General features: G+C 40.5%; 1 protein-coding gene and 1 long non-coding RNA gene across 3 annotated transcripts in view; one reads left to right on the top strand and one right to left on the bottom strand.

Moving 5' to 3' along the window:
- The window catches only part of vstm2a (V-set and transmembrane domain containing 2A), a 133,026-nt gene that overhangs the window by 6,947 nt on the left and 99,866 nt on the right, over positions 1–26,213 (top strand). The window lies entirely within an intron of this gene.
- Positions 4,427–6,432, bottom strand: LOC146510753 (uncharacterized). The gene is made up of 2 exons (XR_014876177.1): positions 5,652–6,432; positions 4,427–5,560 (listed from the first exon to the last, which is right to left on the bottom strand). It is a non-coding gene; the product is annotated as an uncharacterized LOC146510753 (long non-coding RNA).

Here is a 26,213-nt window from a genome sequence, read left to right as displayed (position 1 = left end):
AAAGCGCAAAATTGACAATGAAAACTGTCGGTTTAACCCTGCCTGGACTGACAAATACTTATTCATTTTACCGAGTTTAATAATCTTACAACCAGAGTTGTACTACCATGGTGGGGGTCCTGTACAGCCCAAGAGACAGCTGCAGCAGCTTCCCTTCGTGTTTGCTTCTTGGCGAAGAAGAAAAGGCCTTTCACAGATTCTGAAACAGTGAAATACTGCATGCTGGCCGTGGTGGATGTGGTGAAAAGTGATGAAAACATTAAAGTAAGTGTGACATCTGCTATTAAAAACGTGCCCCTGTAGGACAAGTTCTGGCGTCAGACGAGTTTGAAATGCTGAAGAAAACTGATGTAATGTCTATAGCAGGAGATCACAGACAGAACTGATAATGCACAGTTGTGCGTATATGTCCGTTTTTTGGATGGGAAATTGCTCGCTTACTACCGTTAGAGGGACACACAGCTGGCGAAATAATGTTTGAGAAGATTTCAGCTCTTTTTGAGGAAAATGGTCTGGATATGAAGCGTGTCTGTATACTTGTGACGGATGGGGCTCCATCCATGGCAGGAAAAGTGAGTGGTCAGCGAAATATTTATTTTAATTTGAAAGGGAATTATCAAAATGTTTTTTTTGTTATTATTATTATTATTTCAAATGTGCAAAAAATAGTTTAGTTATAGCTCCCTTTTTTTTAATGGACCTTTTGGTGCGCATTTGTGAGGTCACCAGATTTACAGGGGAAAAGGAATAAAAAAATTACTTGTTTTTCAATACAGTTGTGTGGGTTTGAAATTGATCATGATCTGCTGCTTACTGGCTTCAAAAAAAATATCTGGCCCAGATAAATTCCTCGGTTTGAAAATCTGGCCCAACTAACTTCGTAGTTGAATAGCCATGGACTATAACAATATCATCAAATCCAAAGAATAAAAAATAAATACATCTGATCATTTTTAACCCTTTAAAGCCGGTCGGAGCGGGCACGCTCCATTTTGCGTAACTATTTTTAAATCCCGGTAGCTCTGCAACCACGTGAGCTAGCGAAATAATTATTTTTGCATATGAAACCGGAGGAGTTGTACTTACATCTTATACCATCAGCTTGTCCTCGGTCACAGTTTCCTTCCACATATAGTTTTGCAAAAACTGCATAAAAAGCACTTGCAGCAACAAAAACATAATATTCCAGAAACACGCTTTGCCGATCCGATCAGCTGTTCATAACACTTCCTACGTTGGAATAGACATCAGCGCGAACTATCGCATGTCCGCCATGACCTGCCCGAAACCGGAAGTGACGTCATTTTGAGGAAATTTATTTTTTTACCATCAGGGCCTCATGAGCCTATACTGGTGTTTTTAAAAGTTATGTTTGACTTTATGACTTTCTGTGTGGTTTCTGGGATGCTTAGGACTCATATTGCACTGCTGGAAATAGTTTATTTTGATGCATATGCTGCTTTTTTGCAAATTTGCATCATAATATTTATTTTCGTTTTTCCTGCAGTGTATGAAAATTGGTGTATTTCAAAAATAAAACTATGAAGACACTCAAAATAAATTTCCTGTGGTGGGAAACTATTTTGTGCAACTTTTTTGTATTTACAGTTTTGAGGAATAAGCCTCTTAAATTTCTCTAACTAGAAATATATGTTAAAAAAACAAAAACGATTTTCAATTTTTTTGTAGTTTATATCACTTTTTTGCAATTTATGTAATTACTATGCACTTAATGCAGACATATTATTAAAATCTTGGCTATAATGGTTGTATTGATGTATAGCAACTTGAAATGCTCCCAAAAATGGCTCCACAGCATGTAAAGATATAATATAAGCTCTGGCGGACTTGGTTCTATGGTGGGTCTTAAAGGGTTAAAGCTCTGCTTAAGGTTTGTTTAGATTTGCGTTTGACTAGGGGTTAGTAAAGACTATTACATACAGTTAACTGTTTGCAAAGCAAGGAGAGATTGTGGTTTGGGTTAAAAGAGATCAGTGTTGAGTGTCAGATGAAAACAGGAGGAAATGGTGCATTTGATGGGGACTATTTTCAGCATTAATCCGCATTTGCTGCTCTGCTGGCTATTTCTGACAGAGACTTCTCAGTTAGAACATTTATCTACTTGCAGGTTTTTAGCACCGTGATTAAGATAAGAAAAAACAAACTATGCTCAATTTGTTGCCGTTTTCATTTATCAGCTTTTGGAATAACAAAAAAATAATATTCATGAAGCTTTTCCAAAATTCCCTGAGCCTACCTTGGACACAGATTAGAGTAAAAGAAAGGAAAACAAACATGTCAATAGAGAGAGCTGTTTGGCTTTGGCTTCCACAACAAGTGCTAAATGATTCTCCTCTCAGATTACAAGCTGCCAGTTGGTAATTATGCACAAACACAGACAGACAGAAACAAAATATTCACACCTCCACGACAAAGAGGAGTCGTGCCGCTGACGGGATTCGCTACACTTGTGATGTTGTTGATTCAAGTCAGAGAGTAAAGACACACAGAGAGGAGGAGAGCGATCGCAGAGCACGAGTGGGAGCTAAACATTCGCTGTTACGGAGCAGGAGCAGATTGCTGTGGAAACACGGGGTCATCAGTCTATGCGACACTTTGGCTGCCGTTCTCTAACAGAGGCTGTCTCGCCTGTCATTTCATCTATAATTATGCAGCATTGTTTGCAGAATGTTGGGTTATAATCCAAAAGGACTCAAGTGTACCTTTAAAAGAATATAATATGCTGCAACTTTATATGAATGGATATGTGGATGCAAGCTTTTAAGCTAAGAGCAGAGGAAAGTAGTTTACTGGTGGTCTCATGAAGCACTTCTGCCATTTAAAAAGACCAAAGTGCCGCACCAGTGAATTTTTTTATTTCAATTTCCCATGCAGGGTACATTTTCCAAATCAGCTCTCCAACATGGCCATAATGAGCTGGAGAGGACTGGCGTGAGAGTTGTGGTGCATCATGCAGATTTTTGCTGTGCTTTTCATGAATCCAGTTGAACAACTGCTTTATTTTTAGTCTCTGAGGCTGTTCTTGAGTTCCCACCAGTTTATTCATTAAGACATTAAAACCACATCGCTTTGTTCTACAGGTGCCCTTAACATGTCCCTGACCTGGAGGATAAAGGAACTCTGTTCCACTGTGTTTGGCAGTATTGAAAGATTAAAACATTTTAGGAAGAAGTCACTGTGGCGTGAAAACGTGCACTATCTGGACAAAAGTACTGGACCTTGTTTCTCATCCATTTTTAACCCTTTAAGACCTACCATAGAACCAAGTCCACCAGAGCTTATATTATATTTTTACATGCTGTGGAGCCATTTTTGGGAGCATTTCAAGTTGCTATACATCAATAAAACCATTATAGCCCAGATTTTAATAATATGTCTGCATTAAGTGCATAGTAATTACATAAATTGCAAAAAAGTGCAATAAACTACAAAAAAATTGAAAATCGTTTTTGTTTTTTTAACATATATGTCTAGTTAGAGAAATTTAAGAGGCTTATCCCTCAAAACTGTAAATACAAAAAAGTTGCACAAAATAGTTTCCCACCACAGGAAATTTATTTTGAGTGTCTTCATAGTTTTATTTTTGAAATACACCAATTTTTATACACTGCAGGAAAAACGAAAATAAATATTATAGTGCAAATTTGCAAAAAAGCAGCATATGCATCAAAATAAACTATTTCCAGCAGTGCAATATGAGTCCTAAGCATCCCAGAAACGACACAGAAAGTCATAAAGTCAAAGATAACTTTTAAAAACACCAGTATAGGCTCATGAGGCCCTGATGGTAAAAAACTACATTTCTGCGAAAATGACGTCACTTCCGGTTTCGGGCAGGACATGGCGGACATGTGATAGTTCGTGCTGACGTTCCAACGTAGGAAGTGTTATGAACAGCTGATCGGATCAGCAAAGCGTGTTTCTGGCATATTATGTTTTTGTTGCTGCAAGTGCTTTTTATGCAGTTTTTGCAAAGCTATATGTGGAAGGAAACTGTGACCGAGGACAAGCTGATGGCATAAGATGTAAGTACAACTCCTCCGGTTTCATATGCAAAAAAAAATTATTGCGCTAGCTTACGTGGTTGCAGAGCTACTGGGATTTAAAAGTAGTTGCGCAAAATGGAGCGTGCTGCTCTGACCGGTTTTAAAGGGTTAAAACCACATCGCTTTGTTCTACAGGTGCCCTTAACATGTCCCTGACCTGGAGGATAAAGGAACTCTGTTCCACTGTGTTTGGCAGTATTGAACGATTAAAACATTTTAGGAAGAAGTCACTGTGGCATGAAAACGTGCACTATCTGGACAAAAGTACTGGACCTTGTTTCTCATCCATTTTTAATCCATTATCACTGGGACCACTTTAGAGTATTTTGCTCTTCACTGGGATTCCCACATCTGCTGTCTTCTGTTTTTTATTAATTTGTCTGGTTGGCTGGCCATTTATTAGTGTGTAATCATACATTGCCATTAAACCTATTTGTGTTGTGTATGTAGACCCTACAGTAATAGGGAGAAGCCCCCAACAATCACATGACCCTGTTTGAGCAAGCACTTGGTGACAGTGAAAGGGAAGAACTCCCTTTAAGCAGGAAGAAACCTCCACACTCTGTCAGGTAGTGATCAGCTGATCACGGGGTCGGGTTTAAAGGAGAGACACCGCCCACTTGTTCACCGCTCAGACATCGTTCTCTTCATGTCAGGAGCTCCGAATCCTTGCCGACGTCAGTCTCCGCCTGCTTCAGCAACTGTGAGTGTTTTCCCTCTCGACTCCGTTTCTCATCCCGGCTCCGCTCGCTCTCCGTCTGAAGCTGCGCTTCGTGCACTGATCATTACTAGAGTAACCAGCCTGTTCCAACCCATCGCTTTGCCGCGTTTGGGTCTAGCCAGCACGCCACACGGGCACGCCGAATTACTGTGTGTAATTCGCCCGATCGTGGCACACTCAGAGAGAGGCAGCCATGTACCATGATGTGAGCAAAGACAGGACAAAAAATCCTGTCGTTGCTCACATCGTGGTAGATGTCAAAGGTAGCCAGAGATTAATAATACCTAATGATTAAATGCAGAGTGGTGTGCAACCACACAGGGTTAGAAACAATAGAAGCCCCGCCCAGCAGCCTGATCCAGCCCTAACTATAAGCATAATCTTGAAAGTAGAGATAGTGTCTGTCCTCTGAATCCAAACTGGGAGCTCGTTCCACAGAAGAGGAGCCATGTCCACTGACGGCTCTGCCTAAGACCGAAGCGCTTTATTGAAGTACTGTGAGGTCTTTAAGACAAGATGGGACCTGATTATTCAAGACGTTGTTTGTGAGGAGAAGGATTTTAAATTTGATACTGGATTTAATATGATTGTTATGGCAAATGCAGATGGACCCAGGAAGCAGAACGCACGGAGGCAGAGTTGCGGTGAAGACAGTTTATTTACAGTGAGGGGGAGGTATTTACAAGGACAAAATATATACAACAGTGTATGAATGGGGACGCGGAGCCAGGACGTGCAGGTGACGAAAACACACACAGGTAGTGCACTCGATCTAAAAAAGGAGAGGGACGAGAATTAGGAGGGTCTTGCCTGATAACCGAGAAAAGCTTAGAGTAAACTTTACCGAGAGTTGGAGAGCTTACTTGGTACTGTTTGATGCCAAAACCTCCAGACGGAAAACAAACCAGTTGAGGCAAAATCCTAGGGAGGAAACAAAACTCCTTACAGTCACCAAAATAATCCAAGGGCTCCAGCAGGCAGGGGCAGAATTTCAGACGCTCCAAAAACGCCAATACTCCGACACTAGTCCTCTGTCAGGTAGCTCCTAAAGAACACTTCTGAGGAAAGCATCTGATGAGTAACAGGTGTGCCAGGTTCAGTGACTCACTGCCCCGCCTACCTATACAAAAAGGGAGGCACCAAAAAACACATACAAACAAAAACACCACATAACCAGAACCCAACTCCTAACAATGAAGATGAGAAACCAATATGGGAGAAATATGCTGTCTTTGTCGTCCCTGTCAGGACTCTTGCTGCAGCGTTTTGGATCAACTGAAGGTTTTTAGGGAGTTTTTAGGACGTCCTGATAACACATTACAGTGGTCCAGCCTCGAAGTAACAAATGCATCACTCCGAGACAGGATGCTTCTAATTTTTTAAGGTATTGTGGCAATGTAAGAAAAAGCTCCTGCGTGTTGGTTTAGTGTGCACTGGAGCACAAAGACGACTCTCCTGACGAGTCCTTTTCGTCACAATTTCTTTACAGCTTATTGACTTTGGCGAGATAGGTCCGCTTCGTTTGGTTCATTAAATTAAATGACCAATAGTGCTGTGTGATACGCAAACATTGGTATCAACACAGACTGACTAAAACAGTTCAGTTAACACAGTTTTCTTATATATAGATACTGTGGGGTTTTTAGAGACCTGGAATGTAAATGTGTTGTTTAAATGTGCTATAGGGTATAAAGAATTAACATGACGATATTTTTCATAAAAAAAAGTATATAACACAGTTAAGTTAACTGGTGATTCTCTGTGTCAGGTCTACACACTCTAAGACAGCTGGGAGAGGCTCCAACCCTCCAATACTAATTGCATTAGTATCGTTTAAATACTGATACCAGTGTTGATGTCGATACTATCGATATTTGGATCAATCTGCCCACCTCTAATGACCAAAATGTAGCATCACTGCATCAGTTCAACCTCTTTATATTTCAGAGGTTGTTAGTAATATGCTTATGGTTGTGGCTTGGGTTTTTTTTATATCCACCACTTTATGTTGATTTTTAACCCATCTGCCAATCGTAGAACAATCCTGTCATGGTCCTGAGTCTGTTGACTCTGTGTTTTTGTTTTGATTAAGACTGTCGTATGTTTCGGATTAATTCTTGCTAAGATTTGCTTGTTCTTAGGTTTTGGTTTCTGTTTAGTGTCTAGTCTGTGTCTCTGTGCCTGCCCTGCTCCCACGTCTCCTAAGTTATCCCTTTCCTTGTGTTCCCTCTGTACTGTGTCAGTATTGTGATCTCAGGCTGTATCCCAATTCAGGGTCTGCAGCCTTAAAGTACGCAGCCTCAACAATCCTCAAGGGCTGCGTACTTAAAGACCGCTAAGGCCGGAAGTGCGAGGCTTGTGAAATGGGACGGTCTAGCCTCCGTTGCGCTGCCCAGGTTGCCTAGCAACCATGATACTAACAGCTGGAAACGTTTCATACAGCTTTGTTTGACAGAAATGAAGGAGAAAATCTTTTGTTCATTTGTTTGTTTGTTTCTACATGAGCTTTGATCATTCTCTGATTAAGCTCAGCTATTGAACGGCGTATATTTTAAAGTAAAGGCTTTAAAACCAAGTTAGTACAAACGTCACTAATGTCACATGACTTTGCCGACATGTGGCCAACAGGAATGTTTTAATGTTCTTCGTTATTAAACATTTGCACATAAATAAGTGACATAATATTCAGTACTTACTTAAGTTTACTCTTCGGGCGCCCCTCATCCGCCGTTTTTTTCGGCAAAATTATCCACACCCACCGCCACGCTATGCATTCTGGGATAAGTTGGGCCACGAAGTCTACACCGCCACGTCCTTAATATTCAGGGAAATGAAGGACGCATTTGAGGGCCGCATTTCGAGCAGCCTTTGAATTGGGACAGCCTTCGTCGCGTCGCTGTGACGTAATCGGCCTTAAAATGCAACCTTTAAGGCTGCAGACCCTGAATTGGGACACAGCCTCAGTCTGTGTCTGTAAGTTCAGTTGGTGTGCTTCCTGTTTCACTAAGGTCCGTGTCTGTATTCTGCGTTGCTTCCCTTCCCAGCCATGTTTCCTTTCTGTCTCCCGTTTCCTGATTACCCCGCTGTGTATTTCAGTCCTCTGTCATCCCCTGCTTGTTGTCGTGTCGTACCCTTTCCATGCCGCGTCTTGACCTCCGTGTTATGGTAGTTTTCTAGTTCTCCGTTCACAGCTTAGCTGTCTAGTTTCTCCAGTTTCCCTGGTAAAGCTTAGTGTTTTGTATTCATGAAGAGTTCTTCTAAAAGCTGCGTTTTAGTTTAACTTTCCTTTTCCGAGTCCTGCATTGGGTCCCATCTCCTGCCTGCCAAACAGCACACCTGGACAAGATCTGTAAGACCCAAAAGCTCGTTTAGCGTTTTTTAAATGAGCATTTTGATGAATGTGGATATTTCAATTAATATTAAATACCTAAATATAATTCGTACCATTATAAAACATTCCAACAAATGTGAATAAGCGAGTCAGATTTCCGACTTCAGCCAGTCACAAAGGATTTGAATTAAACTGCTGAAAACAATATTTGTATTTCTAATTATTTTGGTTTGACCAATTACTTTTGAGCCTCTGGAAATGGAAGCACTATGTAGAAATAGTTAATGCAATATTTTGTTAAACCCGTTAAATTAAAGCTGAAGGTCTAAACTTAAATTACATTTTGATTGCTTCATTTCAAGTCCATTGTGACGGCGCAAATTTAGAATATTGGATCCTTGTCTGAATACTGACTGGAAAGGCTGCTGCTTTGACCTTCCTCATAGACGTACAAAGCCTACCTGAAGGTTATGTCACGCATGACGGACAGGGCCTCATTTCCATGCATTTGAAAGTAAAAAAATACATTAGCGAATACTTTTAGTTTTAAACCCTAAATCCCTCTTATTCTGAAGAGGTGGATATAAATCTTTTCAGGCTTTGATCTCTTCTTTTTATCCAGCTAATCCGCCCACTGTTGTTTGCCATAAGATCAATTTATTGAGTAAATCTTTACCACCCCGTCCACTGGTAATTCTATTTGGTGTGGGATTATGTTTGGATAAAAGTGAGGGAACGGGAGAAAAGCTGAGTTTTATCTGTGGAGGTAACTGTTCCGATCATTCAGCCACTGCTCTGTGAGCTCTCAGTTATGTATGATTCCCACAGACGTTGGGAATAAATACATAAAAATAAAAGCAGCTTAAAATCAATGTAATTCTGTGTGTGTGTGGGGGACAAACATCTTTGTATATCTGGAATATCATAAAGGCCGCACCTTGACAGTATGAATTTCAAAGCTGAAGTAAAGGTTTCGAGAAAAAACCGGAGACGATGCTGGAGACCTGGCGCAGATGTGTGCTGTTTAAAAATGTATACTGCATTTCATTACTCAAATACTGCCTAGAGTGCATGAATGGTGAGACTGCTGCTGGATTCAAACCTAGATCTCCATGAAACACATCACAGCTGGGATGTCTTTCTAAAAGCGAGATGTTGGGGTTTTTTTTAAGAAAAAAAAAGCAGGTGGACATGATACGAGGTCACCCTCAGCCGCCAGAGAAAATAGAGATCAGCTGAAGCCTGGGGTAAGAATACAAATGACCATTATATAAAGCATCCACCTGCGCACTTTGACCAAAAAAACACTCAAACCACTGCGAGCTTTACCTCTCTTAACAAGTGAGTTTATAAATCCACTGGGTGTAACAGCACGGAAGCATAAAATCCATTGGCAGCCGTGCTCTTTGAGCGACCTTACTGTCTGCCTCCCTGCCACTCCATCATAGTCTGACTGCAGCTTATGCAGCCTCCTCCTCCACTCAAGCTGAGATAACTGCACCCGGAGTCAATACCATGCACCAGGTATAGTCTGCTGACTGCTCTCCTCAGCCGTTCCCGCACACGCCTGTAATGATCTGCAGTGGTTTGTAAACAGCGAACATGAGTTCTCCACAGGAGCCTGTTGTTTATGTGTGAGCATGCACGGACACATGAAAGAGCTCGCTGCTTTGTTATTCCACCTGTGGACTGTCAAGCGATCCACTGGCAGGCTGAGCTGCAGCGGTGGAAGAAAACCGGGCTTTTGAAATCACTGGAATTCACTGCAGAAACGACCCAGGGCCGTTTCCAGTATTGGTACGGGGGTGGCAGGAGGTTGTTCTAGGTGGGGTGAGTGTCTGTGTGTGTCTGTGTGTGTGTGTTTGTGTTTTTCCTACCTTTGTGGGGACCAAAATTTGAAATTTGTGCGGGTCAACAGCCCATGGTCAGGTTTTGGGGGGGGGGGGAGCTTTGATAAGAGGGTACAGTATGAGCGGGCACTTGGTGACAGTGGGAATGAAGAACACCCAAGAAATTTATGTTCTGCTTTATTTATGGTGAGTGAGTTTCTAACATATTTTTAGTCTCTTACTTGCACAAATTTATACATTTGTGTGTGAATAAACTTTATGGATGCAGCTTGCTAAGCAAGCTAGTGTTAGCTAATGACTTGTATTATTGTCAGGTCTACCTTATATATACAAAGCACCTTGAGGTGACTGCTGTTGTGATTTGGCACTATAAAAATAAAATGTAATTGACTTAATTGGTGTGTAACCTTCTTCCCATTTCTGTGTCCAGAAAAACTAACATGGTGTGAGCAAGAATGCTAATGCTAAGGCTTCAAGATGTAAAGTCCTAAACCATTGGGCAAGTTTATAGTTTAAAGCATCAAGAGAGCCGACAAAATGAGATGGCAAATAAATGTATTTCATTTTAGAATGATGGTAAATGGTAAAACAAATCAGCAGTGTTGGGAAGGTTACTTTTAAAATGTATTCCATTACAGATTACATGCCCCAAAATGTATTCTGTAACGTATTCCGTTACGTTACTCAATGAGAGTAACGTATTCTGAATACTTTGGATTACTTAATATATTATCATGCTGTTTACAACTACATGAATGTACTATTGCTGTGATTTATTACTGTTACTGAAGGTCCGCGGCTCCGAACCGTAATAAAGGGACCTCTGGCTAATACGGTGGGTTCTGTGTCGGCTCGTAGCTGAAAACTAGCTTTACTTTGTTGTCTGGATCAACTTTGCTAGCAGAGACAGAGAGAGGCGTTGAAAGGCTGCTTCAACGGGACTTATTGTTTCAGAGGAAAACACGAACACGGTGTACAGTCGAGTCTTAATAGCTTACTTACAACTGGGCTCGTCAGGCTCTCTTCTTGGCTGCAGTGGTTATTATTATATTTACATGCTTCCAGCTCCCGTTTCTGCTCGATGACAGCTCGTACTTTTCCTTTTTCTCCCTCCCTCGCTCACAGACACATAACGTGTATGGCAGTCCATTCTCCCTGCAGCACGGACTACACTGCCCATGATGCTACATTCTTTAGAGCTATACCTGTAGCATTCTGCCTATTAGCTTAGCACAACAACAACAACAAAAAGGCCTCTCTCACCCAGGAAACACACAGTCGGAGAGAGCGCGCGTCATCATGGCAACTGTAACTCTGCCTCCTGGAACAACAGAACGTAGCTGTCAAACAAAACCCAAACAGTCCTGACCCGCCACAATATGAAACAGGGAAGTACCGCCGTGTAATCCATTTATTTCAACAAAGTAACTGTATTCTAAATACCACCTTTTTAAACGGTAACTGTAACGGAATACAGTTACTCATATTTTGTATTTTAAATACGGAACGGCGGTTCATGTATTCCGTTACTCCCCAACACTGCAAATCACTGAGACTTATAGAAAGCATGAGAGTGTATTTGTTTGCATCTATAATTACCACAAAAGCCTTCAGTCAATGAGTGTTCATGTTAAATTCAAGTAATTTAATACAATTGACATGTTTTCTTCAACTTTATCTTTGTTAGTGTCAGGCCAATTTTAAGCATTTCTGCTCAGATATTATGAAATGAAATAATGTGATTTCTCAAAAAAGACATAAATCATATACGATTTGTTTCATCATCTTGAACATCAGTTTTACTAAACAGAAACATCTGAACATTTAACTGAAATGACAGGTGTCCTTCCTTCTTGGAGTCAAAATTCATTTTTTTGAGTTTTTGTATAATAGTGAAAGGATGAGAAAAATAAGATCTGAAATGAAAGATTGATCCAAAATACTCCTTTAGGCTCTGAAGCTCAGGTGTATCTGTTTGACTGACAGCTGACAAGGGCATGGAGAGACAGTGCGAAGGATGCTACACTGAGAAATTCCAGCAGCAAGGTAAGCAGCAGGGCTGAAGGATATGTGTGACAACTGGTTTAAGCTGTACATGAACATTATTACAACAGAGCAGCTAATTAGCCATGGCAACATGTTTGCTAATGTGGTATTTTTGCCAAGTCCCCTGAGAACTTGTTGTTAAAACTGACTGTTGTTCAGATTTGTGCTGATATCTGAGTGTGAATGAGTCCTGCTCTAGAGTTCTTTACTACTGTCTCCTGCTCAGTTTATGCACATAGAGCTCTTGGTTCCAGGGCTTATTATATTAGCTTATTTAAAAGTAAATTAGTAGGTTTTTTCCCAAAATACTGTGTGAGCTTTAATCCTGGTGTTTTATGCAAATGTGTTTGAAGCTCTATAAGCCTTCATGTGTGCTTTCAAATATGTACAAATCTGTTTTAAATGGTTGTTACCATCTACATGTAACAGACAAAAACCAAGTTAATTTAGAGGAATTCGGGAATACATTAAAAACTGTTTAGTCAGAATTTGTGTGTATTGATCAAGTCCTTTATGTGAGTGTATGAAAGCATGACCATGTGAATGTGTTGCTATGGTGAGACTATATGTAATGATAATGGTTTCTTTCATGTTTACTCATCTCCGGTCAGTGCTTGTATAGACCTGGATATGTTTTTTGGTACTGCTGTGAACTGGTTAATATATTTGTAGCATTATTCCAAACTTCAATTTTTCTAAGTTGTTTTTATAATATTTGTTTTTATGAATTCTGATGTAAAGGGAACAGACAGTGGACATGAGTTAGCACACACTGAGTACATGTAAGTAAGGGGCGACTCTATGTTCAGGCCTTTAGGGGGGCTCAGCTCCCAATCATAATGTCATGCATCCAGTGGCTTGTAATTAATATTAATGGAATATGCTGTTTGCAGATGTAATCAACGCTTCTCACATCTGCAATCCTCAACACAATTGGATAAAAATGACAATGATACATTTAAAAGAAACCTAATTAATTGCATGACCTGTTGTAGTGTCTAAGAATATTTCAGAGTGAATAATCATAGATTTCAATCTAGTCCACCTGTTTTAGGGTGGAGCCTTCAGTTATCAAACCCGAGGCAAAGTGTCAGACATTAATTAAATCCAATTAAATTTTATTTATACAGCGCCAAATCACAACAACAGTTGCCTCAAGGTGCTTTATATTGTAAGGTAGACTCTACAATAATACATACAGAGAAAAACCCAACAATCATATGACCCCCTATGAGCAGCACTTTGGTGACTGTGGGAAGGAAAAACTCCCTTTTAACAGGAAGAAACCTCCGGCAGAACCAGGCTCAGGGAGGGGCGGGGCCATCTGCTGCGACCGGTTGGGGTGAGAGAAGGAAGACAGGATAAAAGACATGCTGTGGAAGAGAGACAGGGATTAATAACAGATATGATTCAATACAGAGAGGTCTGTTAATACATAGTGCGTGAGAAAGGTGACTGGACAGGAAAAACTCAATGCATCATGGGAATCCCCCGGCAGCCTACATCTATTGCAGCATAACTAAGGGAGGATTCAGGGTCACCTGGTCCAGCCCTAACTATATGCTTTAGCAAAAAGGAAAGTTTTAAGCCTAATCTTAAAAGTAGAGATAGTGTCTGTCTCCCGAATCCAAACTGGAAGCTGGTTCCACAGAAGAGGGGCCTGAAAACTGAAGGCTCTGCCTCCCATTCTACTTTTAAATTCAATTCAATTCAATTCAATTTTATTTATATAGCGCCAAATCACAACAAAAGTCGCCTCAAGGCGCTTCATAGATACAGAGAAAAGCCCAACAATCATATGACCCCCTATGAGCAAGCACTTTGGCGACAGTGGGAAGGAAAAACTCCCTTTTAACAGGAAGAAACCTCCGGCAGAACCAGGCTCAGGGAGGGGCGACCATCTGCTGCGACCGGTTGGGGTGAAAGAAGGAAGACAGGATAAAAGACATGCTGTGGAAGAGAGACAGAGGTTAATAACAGATATGATTCAACACAGAGAGGTCTGTTAATACATAGTGAGCGAGAAAGGTGACTGGAAAGGAATCTTAAAAGTAGAGATAGTGTCTGTCTCCCGAATCCAAACTGGAAGCTGGTTCCACAGAAGAGGGGCCTGAAAACTGAAGGCTCTGCCTCCCATTCTACTTTTAAATACTCTAGGAACAACAAGTAGGCCTGCAGAGCGAGAGCGAAGTGCTCTAATAGGGTGATATGGTACTACAAGGTCATTAAGATAAGATGGGGCCTGATTATTTAAGACCTTGTATGTGAGGAGCAGGATTTTGAATTCAATTCTGGATTTAACAGGAAGCCAATGAAGGGAAGCCAAAACAGGAGAAATATGCTCTCTCTTTCTTGTCCCTGTCAGTACTCTTGCTGCAGCATTTTGGATTAACTGAAGGCTTTTCAGTGAGTTTTTTGGACATCCTGATAATAATGAATTGCAGTAGTCCAGCCTGGAAGTAATAAATACATGAACTAGTTTTTCAGCGTCACTCTGAGACAGGATATTTCTAACTTTAGAGATGTTGCGCAAATGGAAGAACGCAGTCTTACATATTTGTTTAATATGTGCGTTGAAGGACAAATCCTGGTCAAAAATGACTCCAAGGTTCCTCACAGTGTTACTGGAGGCCAAGGTAATGCCATCCAGAGTAAGAATCTGCTTAGATACCATATTTCTAAGCTTTTCAGCGCCGAGTACAATGACCTCAGTTTTATCTGAGTTAAGAAGCAGAAAGTTAGCGGCCATCCAAGTCTTTATGTCTTTAAGACATTCCTGCAGTTTAACTAATTGGTGTGTGTTATCTGGCTTCATGGACAGATAGAGCTGGGTGTCATCTGCATAGCAGTGAAAATGTATGCTATGTCTTCTAATGATGCTGCCTAGGGGAAGCATGTATAATGTAAACAGAATTGGTCCTAGCACTGAACCCTGTGGAACTCCATAATTAACCTCAGTGTGTGAAGAGGACTCTCCATTTACATGCACAAATTGGAGTCTATTAGATAGATATGATACAAACCACTGCAGCGCAGTACCTGTAATACCTACAGCATGTTCTAATCGTTCTCAATAGACCTGTAAATGAAGCAAACTGGTAATCGATTTGTTTTACATTAAAGTTCTTAAATTCATATCAACCCTCCCTTTATTATTTATTATGCAGACTCAGCACAGAGCATCATGTCAACCAGTTTCACGAGTGCAGAATCGATTTTTTAGTCTGTCACATGAAGGTAGTTACAGCCATCCTGTTAGAGCTGTTTAGAGTGGTGTGAACCCTGTACACTGCTGCCATTTCATACAGTATTAATATGCTCTATTTCGTCCACTGGCATTATTTAAGTTTGCTACTGGAAAGCATACAAAGCATCCATGAACTACATGAAAAATAACTTTTGTTTTTCCAGCTAACTTCACTATCTTTACTACAATCCCTCTATTTCTCCACGTCTCTCCATCCTCCTCACTCAACTACACACTAGAAAATGACTACAGTATAATTTTATAATAATTATTATAACAGCAAGCGGGGGATCCACAATTGACAACAGGACAACACTGTCTAATTATGTGAAGTCATCATCAATCAATGTGGATAAAACAGAAGCTACAGTTTTATAATTTTTGATAAATGTAAATGTTACAGTGAATAAAAGGAATAAACTGATCCATGCCAGTTTATTGCAATATTCCAACTGAATACAGGCGCTGCTGGACATAGATGGGTAACACCATTTTGACTTCCTGTCACCTGGATCTGGAGCTGTACGGCAAACAACAACTGAAGCCAAGTTTGATCAGAATAGGAATAGAAATTTTTAACAAACTAAAATAAAAAAGTACAACAGCTGCTTGGCTGACAACTCACGATGTATTTAGAGAACAAATAAAAATAAGCAGACACTTTATAAGTCACAGCAATATCCCCGTGTTATCGAAACAGTTTGAAACTCAAAACTTTTACTGTATTTCAGTTAAAACGTGTTTTTAATCTGCATCAAAGATGTTTGTCATAAAATTACCTCTGACTCGCCGCCGCAGCAGGAGTCTATTATTGATGACAAGCCACGCCTCTGTGTGAGCACACTGTAACATCATGACATCAACAAGACTGGACATAAAACCTGTTTTCATCCTGTACCAATAGCTTTTAATAGCTATTTTTAGGCGTGCTCTGATAAGATTTGAAGGCACTTGAGCACCCCCAAAAAGGGTCTAAACTCACCTAAGATGTAAGTATATGTGATTGTTCCTGTTTATGTGAAGTTTTTCCATCATCTTTAATTCTAATACACAACACAGAGTGACTCACATATCATACTTGTTACAGTTTGGGATGGGGTAGAACTCCTCACACTTTTTTTTCCATTTTAACCCAAACTAATTAGGTTTTTTCCCCATTACTCTAACAAAATATTTTTGTGGCTAAATTTTACAAAATTGAGTGAAAAGTCTTAATTAATTGACGTTAATTCTTAAAAGTAATTGGGCAGAATAATCAGACATCTTATGTCTTTACCGCAGCATCTGCCATCCTGCACGAGCTCAGCTATTTTATACCAAATATATTTCATTTAGTTACCCACTTTCCAAATAAGCAAGAAAGTCCAAGAAGGTTTCCAATCTCCTCCAACTCCTTGGTGCATAGTGGGATGTATCCAATTCTACAGCTATGTCAGTGCTTGAGATAAATATCTGTTGCTGCTTCATTCGATCTATTTTTCCACCTGCAGGTTACATTTGGCTCCAAAGCACTTGCATTGAGGCCTTTTGAAGAAGAGAATGATGCCAGTGTTACAGCTCCAAAACCGCTGGCTTTTACCTCAAACTGTTTCTCCAGTTGTAGATAAAAGCCAGGATTCTTACAAATGGACAATAATTGTACAGCATGCTGCACATGCTTCTGGCCAGTAAAACTTATATGACTAAGCTAAGTGCAGAGTGGAGTTTATTTTTGGTTCTCTAACAAGCTGTTGTCCACATGACTCCTTGTGTTACATTATATTATGGATTACATTTTAATGGTAGTAATCTTGTAATGTAGCAAACGACTGTGAAAAGAAACATTATGTATATACTGCTGTTTTCTACACATAGACTTAACTTGAAGGGGTTACTCAGGTTCATGACCACCCACTGGGACTCATTTCAGCTGTCGGAGAAACAATGCCAATCGCGATCCACTTAGTAGTAAACCATTCTCTCACTCTTATTTTGAAATCCCGGTCTCTGCTAACCAGAAAACCCGGGTCCTTCCTGTGTTTCCTTACTGGCCAGCTGCTGAGATGTCTTGAAAGTGTCTTGCCTCACAGTTGGGCAGGCTTCTGCTCGACTGTCTTTGGCTGCAGCTGGTGACGGTTGTCTGACTGGTTATGAGCTGGAGGACCACTCTAACCAGAATACTTTGTAGATGGTGAACTGGCTCATGTGCTCACTGGGGCTGCAGAGCAGCAGAATTACAACCAGCCGCAGTTCAAGATCATGATGTTTGAGTCCTTCCGTGGGACTTGCTGAAGATGGAGATGACTATTGCATCATTGCTTTTTGTCACAAAAATGCACATTAATTTATTTAAGAACGTGCTGGAGTGTATAACTGTGGCAGAAACTGTGCTGTATTGTGAAAGTACACATTCCAGAATTCATGAATGAGAGCAAAAACTTTCAAGGCAGAAGCTTTGAAATATGGGGAAAGGCATTTGCTGCAGGGTGTATGCCTTATAGTAAGTTCAGCAAACTTAAGCATGCAAGTCCTAAATCACACCGGTTTAACAAATAGTGTAATTCTCTGCCTTTGAAATGAAAATCTCGGTGGCTGTTGCAGTTTTATGATGTACAATTCTGAAAACACACAGACTTGAGAGCCCCAAACGAAGCTAAATATACACTGTTAGCTCGTCTTCCTACATTACGGTGGTAAAGCAGCAACAGCTTGCATCAGTGAAGCATTAAGTCCCAGCTTTGCGAGTCTACGCTGTTCATGTCATACAATCTGGCCAATATACAGGGCCATTCAGAGACACACGGGACAGTAAATGAGGATTTGTTTTGCATGCACGTATGAATCTCGCCCAGATATTTCCCCAGAGGCTTCCTGTATCCTTATTGCATCACACCTCCCATATGTTTTTTCCATCTGCCCATCCCTTTTATCCCTCCCTCCATCATCTCACTGCCGCGGAGCAAATGAATAGACTCAACATGGCTGAAGCCGCCCCGGCTGTAACAACAGAGCCATTTAAAGTTCCACATCAGGGTTTTCCTGTCACGTTGGAAAGGAGAATTTAAAGGAGAGTGACACAGCCAGCAGAAGCAGAAAAACCCTACTTTACTGGTTAACCTTATTTACTGGTTCAGATCTGTGATACGTCTGCATTTTCTGAATAGTCATCACTCATTTTGCCATTCCTAAGCAAAGACAATCACGTCTTCACGAGGGACCAGGGCCTAATAAGACAACCGCAGGGCTGGAAAAACGCCCAAATAATTCAAACGGCCAAATTATAAGGGACGGCAGTTAAAATCTTTAAAAGAGCAAAAATCTGCTTTGTCATCTTCACATGTTTATATTCTGACAGTCCAATGAGTCACTCCATCCCTTTGATTTTCCGAGAAGAGAAAAGCAGGCAGGCATCTGAATCAGATTTATCGATATGGAGGAGTAGAGCTGTGGATTTTTTTTCCCTTTGAGATATTGCAGAGTCGCTGACAGAGCTCCTATCATTCTCTTTGACACCAGAACAGTCAGTCATATTCCCCATCGTTCACTCACAATCCCATCATGAAAGAATAAATGCCCACTAAGGAGAAAACCTTGGCCTAGCTTTTATTCTGTATTTGCTTTGTATGGTATTCATCATTTATCAAATATTAATGTGATTTTAATTGTTTGGTTATTCTCCGTGTAACAAAAGAGTCTGAACGTTCAGTCATTCATTATTGCAGTGTTCCGCTTAGGGATGGGTATCGAAAACCGGTTCTTGTTAGGAACCGGTTCCCACTGTTTCAATTCCTTGGAATTGTTTGCCATTTTTGCAAATGATTCCCTTATCGATTCCAGTCGCCCCGAATGACGTCACCACGTTGCGGAGCGTCATTTACCTGGCAGGAAACACGGTGCCTAAGCGGCTCAAACGCTCAAAAGTTTGGTTATACTTTACGAGAACGGATGACAACAGGGCAACTTGCAATACTTGCAAAGTAGATATTTCATTTAAGGGAGGAAACACTACGAATATGCAAAAGCATTTGCTCACAAACACACGATGACCTTAAATGAATGTCGTGTTTTTAATTCCGCTCCGGACTCGTGAATCTCAACCCAGCAGCAGCGGTAACGTTTGCACGTCCTCTCCCGTTAATGCGGCAGGTAAATAATCAACAACAGTGCATATTATGTTAGCGCGATCTGCCTTATTACAGAACCTGCCATTACTGCATTTAGGTGACCATGATGAGAGACAGAGTCTGGCTCAGATGCTGGCAGTTCTCGCTGCAGTCTACCGGTAGCGTCTCCTTTCAGGCCAGGATAGACGAATGTCACCGAGCAGTGACTCAGTTTGTGGTCAAAGGCTTGCACCCATTTGCCACAGCAGATGCTCTGATTTTCGGTAAGTGAATGTGTTTAATTGTAGGCAGGGACATTACTGGATATTCTTGTGTAATTGCTACAGAATAATTTATGTTATACTTTGTTATTGCTACAGACGAATATTTATTTTATTATTTTACATTTACAATTTTTTTTCTGGGGACCCTGTGACACCCCATTGAGGTAGGCTCTGGATCTGTTAAGATCTCACTGTTGGGTTTGTAAGGCCATGTTACTCCTAAATTTCTATCTTGTTCAAAGAGAAGATATAAAACAAAGTTCTAAGCTAATCAACCTTAGTGTTCTCCTTTTTTAAAAAGAATTGATAAGAGAATCGAATCGTTAAACAGAATCGAAAATGGAATCGGAATCGTGAAAATCGTATCAATACCCATCCCTACATATACACACATACATATCTATCTATCTATCCCTAGTTCCGCTGCAGTATGGTGCATGTACAGGTCCATACATGTTTGGACAATGACACATTTTATTAGTTTGCCTCTGCTTTTACATCACCACAGCAGTTTTTTTAAAAACCAAATTGGCACACTTGAAGCTTAAGCTGGTGTAATAGCTTTAGTATGCCATTTAACATATTGTTGCTACCAATTTCTGACACTCACCGGTCCACAGCCCCCTTCCGTCCACTGAATTTTGGGTGAATGGTATGGTGCTTCCTTGTCTTGATGTCAGTAGCTTCTATCCTTTCCTTTGGCCAGCTTATTTTCCCAGCAGGGTGTCTAATTGCAGGGCAAAGGTGTTGATCTTCCTATTTCACTTACTCCTCTAGATTTGCCCTCATCTCTGCAGGTATCTCGTAGTTGTGTCTTACAGTCCTCTTTATGGTTTCCATTTGCCTGTGGGATTCCCAGGCAGCTGAACTCAGTGCCTGCAATTTTACCTTCTAAGAGTGCAGTCCAGTCGATTCTGACTACATTCCCTCTCTTTTTTACCACCTGACTGCACTTCTGCGGTCCAAATGATGTTATTCCTGTAGATTCTAGTGGTGTGGATCAGTGAGTTGACTACAGTCATTGACTGTAGCTATACAACAAGGTGGCTAACGATTGTGCCATTCCGTAGTTGGTACCCATACCCAGTCTTGTCAATGATCTTACTGAGGAGGTCTATGCAGAACAGCAGTGGGACCAAAGCATGTCCTTGGCAAATCTGCTCTTGATGGGGACCTGTGCTATTGTCCTCTAGTGTTGTTCACCAGATCCCCAATGAATTCTTGATGAAGGAGTCTCTTTGACCTTCTATGGTTGTAGACATTCCAGGATCCATGTATAAGGCACTGAGTCATAGACTTTGTTGTAGTCAATCCAGTTGGTGCCTAGGTCAGTCAGTCTGGTCTTACAATCTCAAGCAACTGCTCTCTGGCCCTCTGGTGTTCCTTACAATTCCTGTTGCCTTGCTCATGTATTGAGCCACGTGCCTGTTCATCTTAGTTTCTATGATCGGTAGTTGGATCAGTCTGGTGCCTTGTAGGGATCCTTGGGATCAGGACTGTCCACTCTTTGGTTAGCCATTCTGGGTGCATCATCAATTAACAGCTGGTTCATTTGTCCACAAATTACCATCAGGTAAAACTATGTAAATCACGGTAAATTAGATCCTGATTTTTATGCATTTTATTTTCCAAATGTACTGATAGGCACTAATAATGTCTAATGACCCAGTGGATCTTTTGTCTGTCTCACATACATTAGCAATATAAATGCATAATTTCCTGGGGAAGATTTGCTAGATAACAGTTCCGGATATCACCGGAAAAAAAAAAAAAGAAAAGAAAAAGAAAGAGTTTCTTGGATAAAAGTGAGGCTGCTGCATTTAAATCACGTCTTAAAACTTATCTTTTTACTTTGGCTTTTGATTCTAACTAGTTGGCTGTTCTAGTTTGTTGTGTTGTTACCTATCCGATTATTAAGTGATGACATGACGAATCCTACTTCCGGGCCTAAAGTAGTCTGCATTTAATATGGCTTTTGTGTTGTTAACATGTTTAATGTTTTGTATTTTCTTCTATTTAATCTCAAAAAGCTCCTAAAACAGTCAGTGATCACTGTTGACCTCCCTCGGCTTTTATTACCGCTAATCATTTATTTAAGCTCAGTTTTTGAAACCTTAGGATATAACTACAGCCCAGCTCATGCAGCAGTATATGAATGACTAACCTTGTATTGTGGATGGATTATCTCAGTTGTTCTCCTGGCTGAAGTTTGGTCCTTTTACAGCCTCCTGCCATGCGATTACATTTGTTCCTGACCACCGAGAACACTCACGTTAACTTTTATCGAGTGGAAAAAAAGTTAGCTTGTTTATATTATGCTAACATAGCTGTGTCGCTAGCGGTCACGTAGCACATCATTATATAGCAGCTAGCCCAACTTCAGTAACCCTACAAACGTCACTGCTGTTTAGTTTTCTGTCTTCATTTATGTTGGAAGTGATAACAGAGCTGTACGTTTGAATTTGTTTCCAAAACCCCGCAGTCAGGACATGCTATATTGTATTTAGATGGAAGCTAGCGAGCTAACTTCCTGCTAACTTCTAACTCCGTTAAATGTCATAAATTCCGTTTTCATGGATGCCTGGATGTTAAACTCAATTGTTACACCTGGTAGAGCAGAACGCTGATCATTTTATTAAAGATGAAAGACTTTAGACAGTTTTTCAACTCTCAGTAATGCCATAGTGATCGTTTGATATATGGACCTGCAGCGGAGTTTAGGCCCAGACACGACTAGTAGGGTTGCCAACCGTCCCTTAAAAAACGGAATCGTCCCGTATTTAGAAACAAAAGTACACGTCCCGTATTGAGCTAATAAGGGACGCACTTTGTCCCGTAATACAGTGAGAATCAAAAGTAGTCTATAAGTTTTAATGTAATTAACGCTTTGTTTGAAAACATAATTCCCAGCCCCGCCCCTGCTTTGTGACCAATGAGCTGACAGCACACTTATGACAATTCGAGTATGACAATTCAGATTACCGCTCATCTCATTGGTTGAGGAAAGGTCGCTTGCGGAGAAAATACCGGAAGACAACAGATGACCACAACAAAAAGCATGGCCAACAGGGAAACAAACGCCGACACTGCGGTGCAAGTCTCAGACGACAGTACACCTGAAGCTGGGCAAACACTGTGCGATTTTCAAACTGCACGATTGACTCGCAGGGGTTATAAGTTCGTAGGTCACGATGCAGGGTCTCACACTATACCGCCCGATGCTCTGATGCGACCTGAGTCACACTGTGCCTCCATAAAATGAAGGTTATAACAGAAAATCTGTCGCTCGCTCTCCCTCTTTGTCTTTCACTCACACAGACACACACCACCATCAACATTGCTAAATTACTAATGACAAACATGATCAGGCAGCTGTGATTGAGCAGCAATGTAAATCCAACTATTTTCACGGTTGTTGTGGTCGTGATAATTTGGTGATGCCACATCGAAAAGGCTCGGATGAGCTTTCCAAAGTTCTACAAGTTGTGCCTCCATCGCTTGAGTCCAGATCACACGCTGCACAGCCGTGCTGCTCCGTCTTTTTCACCGACGTTTACGTGTTTGCGCGTGAGCAGTGTGAGCGGCTGCGGGGACACCCTCACGAGCGATTGATGATCGGGAGCTGGTCGTGAGGTGTTAATCGCTTCTCGTTACCCCACGTATACTACACGATGCACGATGAAGGTCAAAATCGGGCCGATCACCAAATTGGTCGCACGACTCAAAAATCGGCTCAAAATGGGCCAAAAATCGCACAGTGTGAGCCAGGCATTAGACCAGCAATGTTTGTTCCTCTCAGAGAAAGAAAAAAAGGCTGCAAAAGTGCAGGGAAGAATGGGAAAAGGAAAACACCTGGCTGGAAAAGTGCACGATAACATCTATAAAGCGCACTGCACTGTGTGCCGGCGCACTTTTTCCATAGGCGTGCTTCTAATGGTGGGCACATGAAGAACATGAGGGGCGTGAAAGCTCGGGGAACCCTTAACCAATTTTTGTCTACCAGGCCACGGCAGAACCAGATATGGTAAACACTGGTTTGTTTGTTTTTAAACCCTCTGGTTAAGGTTAAAATGGGCATGTGCAGTGAATATCAGCGCTATGTGGCCAGAAGTGTGATAATATAATTTATTTTGTGTAATAAACAACTGCAAGGATAGATGATTACAACAAATAGATGAGTAATACATAAAAGTAATACATAGATGAATAATGATGATGAGTTATGATGCGTAATCATGGGAACAAGTGGGTTTACAAACGGGAGCAAAAGCTGAAATAATGCCTCTGCTGAAGCCAATTGCACTAAATGCACTAAATGTGCACTGTTACAAGAATATTTTTCTTTCTATTGTTTTCTATTAATTTATATAATTTTAAGTTAAGCAGGACAGAGTTCTTTTAAAGAAAGATTTACTTTTATTATCAAAAGTTAAGCATGACAGGCTTCTGTTTAAGAAAGAGACCTGTTTTATTGTGTTAATGTTGTCATTTTGAGCTAAAAATAAATGGCTAAATGATTTTTGTTTCCCATGTGTTGATATCACAAAGAATACGCATCTACTTAAATCAAATTCAAGTCAAATGGTTAAAAAAAATAATTTCACACACAAAAAAAGAGCTAAAAAATTCACCACACTGGGAAGGGTGAAGACAACTGGGTCGCCCGGCCCTGGCCACGAGGTGTCCCTTATTTATTTTTCAGGGAGTTGGCAACCCTAACGACTAGTGACGTCAGACTTAACGACCGGATTGTTTGTTGTCCTGTTTTATTGTTTGTTTTAATTGTCTTTACTGACTGTGAAGCACTATGGTCAACACTGCTGTTTTAATATGTGCTATATAAATAAATTTTGATTTGATTTTTGATTTGATTAATGAGGAAAGGAAAGGAAACGACAATGATGATTCTTTGGGTTGTTTTGTTGTTGTTGTTGTTGTTGTTGTTTTTATTGTTGTCATTTATGTCTTAAAAACAACAACAACTCTTAATTCCAACCACTTAGCCTTTGATTTAGCTACTTCTTATTGATTCACAAACAAAAAGTAAAAGTCTATGCAATGCACATTAATCACCACTCCCCCATGTCTGTACATTCACTGCAGCTAATACAGAGTATTTACCAACAGCTTCCCCTTAATCCACCATATTCCTTTTGGTGCTTTAATCAGCAGCAGATAATGACCAGTGGTGACAGAAAAAAGGGCTTATCTACATCACAGTGGGACCGGAAATTAAACATGGATTAGGTGGATGGTTTATCCTTGCTGTTTGATAGGAGAGGCAGATTATAATACATGCCTAATGATGGAGGTTTTAAGGTTGGCTGTAACTTTAACATCATGGAAATCAGCTTTTATACACTGACGTTTTTTTAGTGTTGATCTGAATGCATGAGCTCCGCTTTCTGTCTTTTATTGCCACCATTGGAGTCATGATTATATTGAAAATAGAACCTGCTCTTGCTACTTGATCACATGCACATATTCATTCCAAAAGATCATTGCTTCTCTTTTACATTGGTTTTAGCTCCACCTTAATCTATTAATCTTTTTCCTTTTCAATAGCAATAATTATGAAGAATGTTTGAAAAATACTCGTCCCGTGTTGCTAGTGCATAATCAGAACAGAGCAACACACATTCTGTTCTTTTTGATCTGACACAGACTTGTTATTTTCCATCTGAAGGGTGACATTACATTTGTTCTTATCGTACACAAGGGTGGAGAATCCAGAGTCAGACACACGGTCGTCAACAGCAATCGGACTTTATTGCTTTTTGTGTCAGGGGGGATATGGGGATGGTGGTGTGTGGTGGGAGATGGCATGTGCCGTTTTCTAACAGCAGCCCCTGATAATTCAATCAGGCGATCCTTTGCTGTCACTGGTCTTCTTGACCTCTCTGTTCCACTGTCACCAAAAGGATATTGAATTCATTTGGTGTCACAACAGCAGTTGTCAGACACAGAAGTACTTTTTCCAATTGAATCTGATGTTTTTCTAAATGCCGTCAGATGATGCCTTTGATGTGATCCCTATCGGAGTGCTGTGCTGGAAACATTGCCAGATTGCAGGCCTTTATTTGCTCTGGCTCCCCATTTTTGCTATATAACAGAAAATGTTTATATGCAGAATGTGTATGCAGCCAATTTGGTTAAGAATATGACCTATTAATAATAACACAGTCTTATGGTGAAGATTTGTTTTTAGTATATATTTTATTGACAATGAAAGTCCAGCTGTACATAGTGGGAAAGCTTAGCTGCAGCCATTTTTCCACAAATATACACAGCGTCAAATATGCACTCTACCATATTCATCAAGTAGGTGGTTCTAATTAACACTGAAGTACATGCAACAAAGCTGTGGTAAGGTTTCTCACTCTTCTTTTCAAGCAGCAATTTCCTGGTTCAAAAATGAAGAGTCAAAAACTACAGTTTGTGTAGTAGACACTTGAGTGTAAGTTCAAAATCAAGTCAGTCCCTACAGTCTCTCATATTAAAAGGATTAAAGTCATAGAATTAACATGTTAATTTTAACATACAGCCATAAACCAATTTCCAATCTTTATAACTAACTGATTATAA

This window comes from Neolamprologus multifasciatus, chromosome 9, assembly GCF_963576455.1.
Source record: "Neolamprologus multifasciatus chromosome 9, fNeoMul1.2, whole genome shotgun sequence".
In the NCBI taxonomy this organism is placed as follows: domain Eukaryota; kingdom Metazoa; phylum Chordata; class Actinopteri; order Cichliformes; family Cichlidae; genus Neolamprologus; species Neolamprologus multifasciatus.
This window is presented reverse-complemented; position numbering and strand designations above follow the sequence as displayed.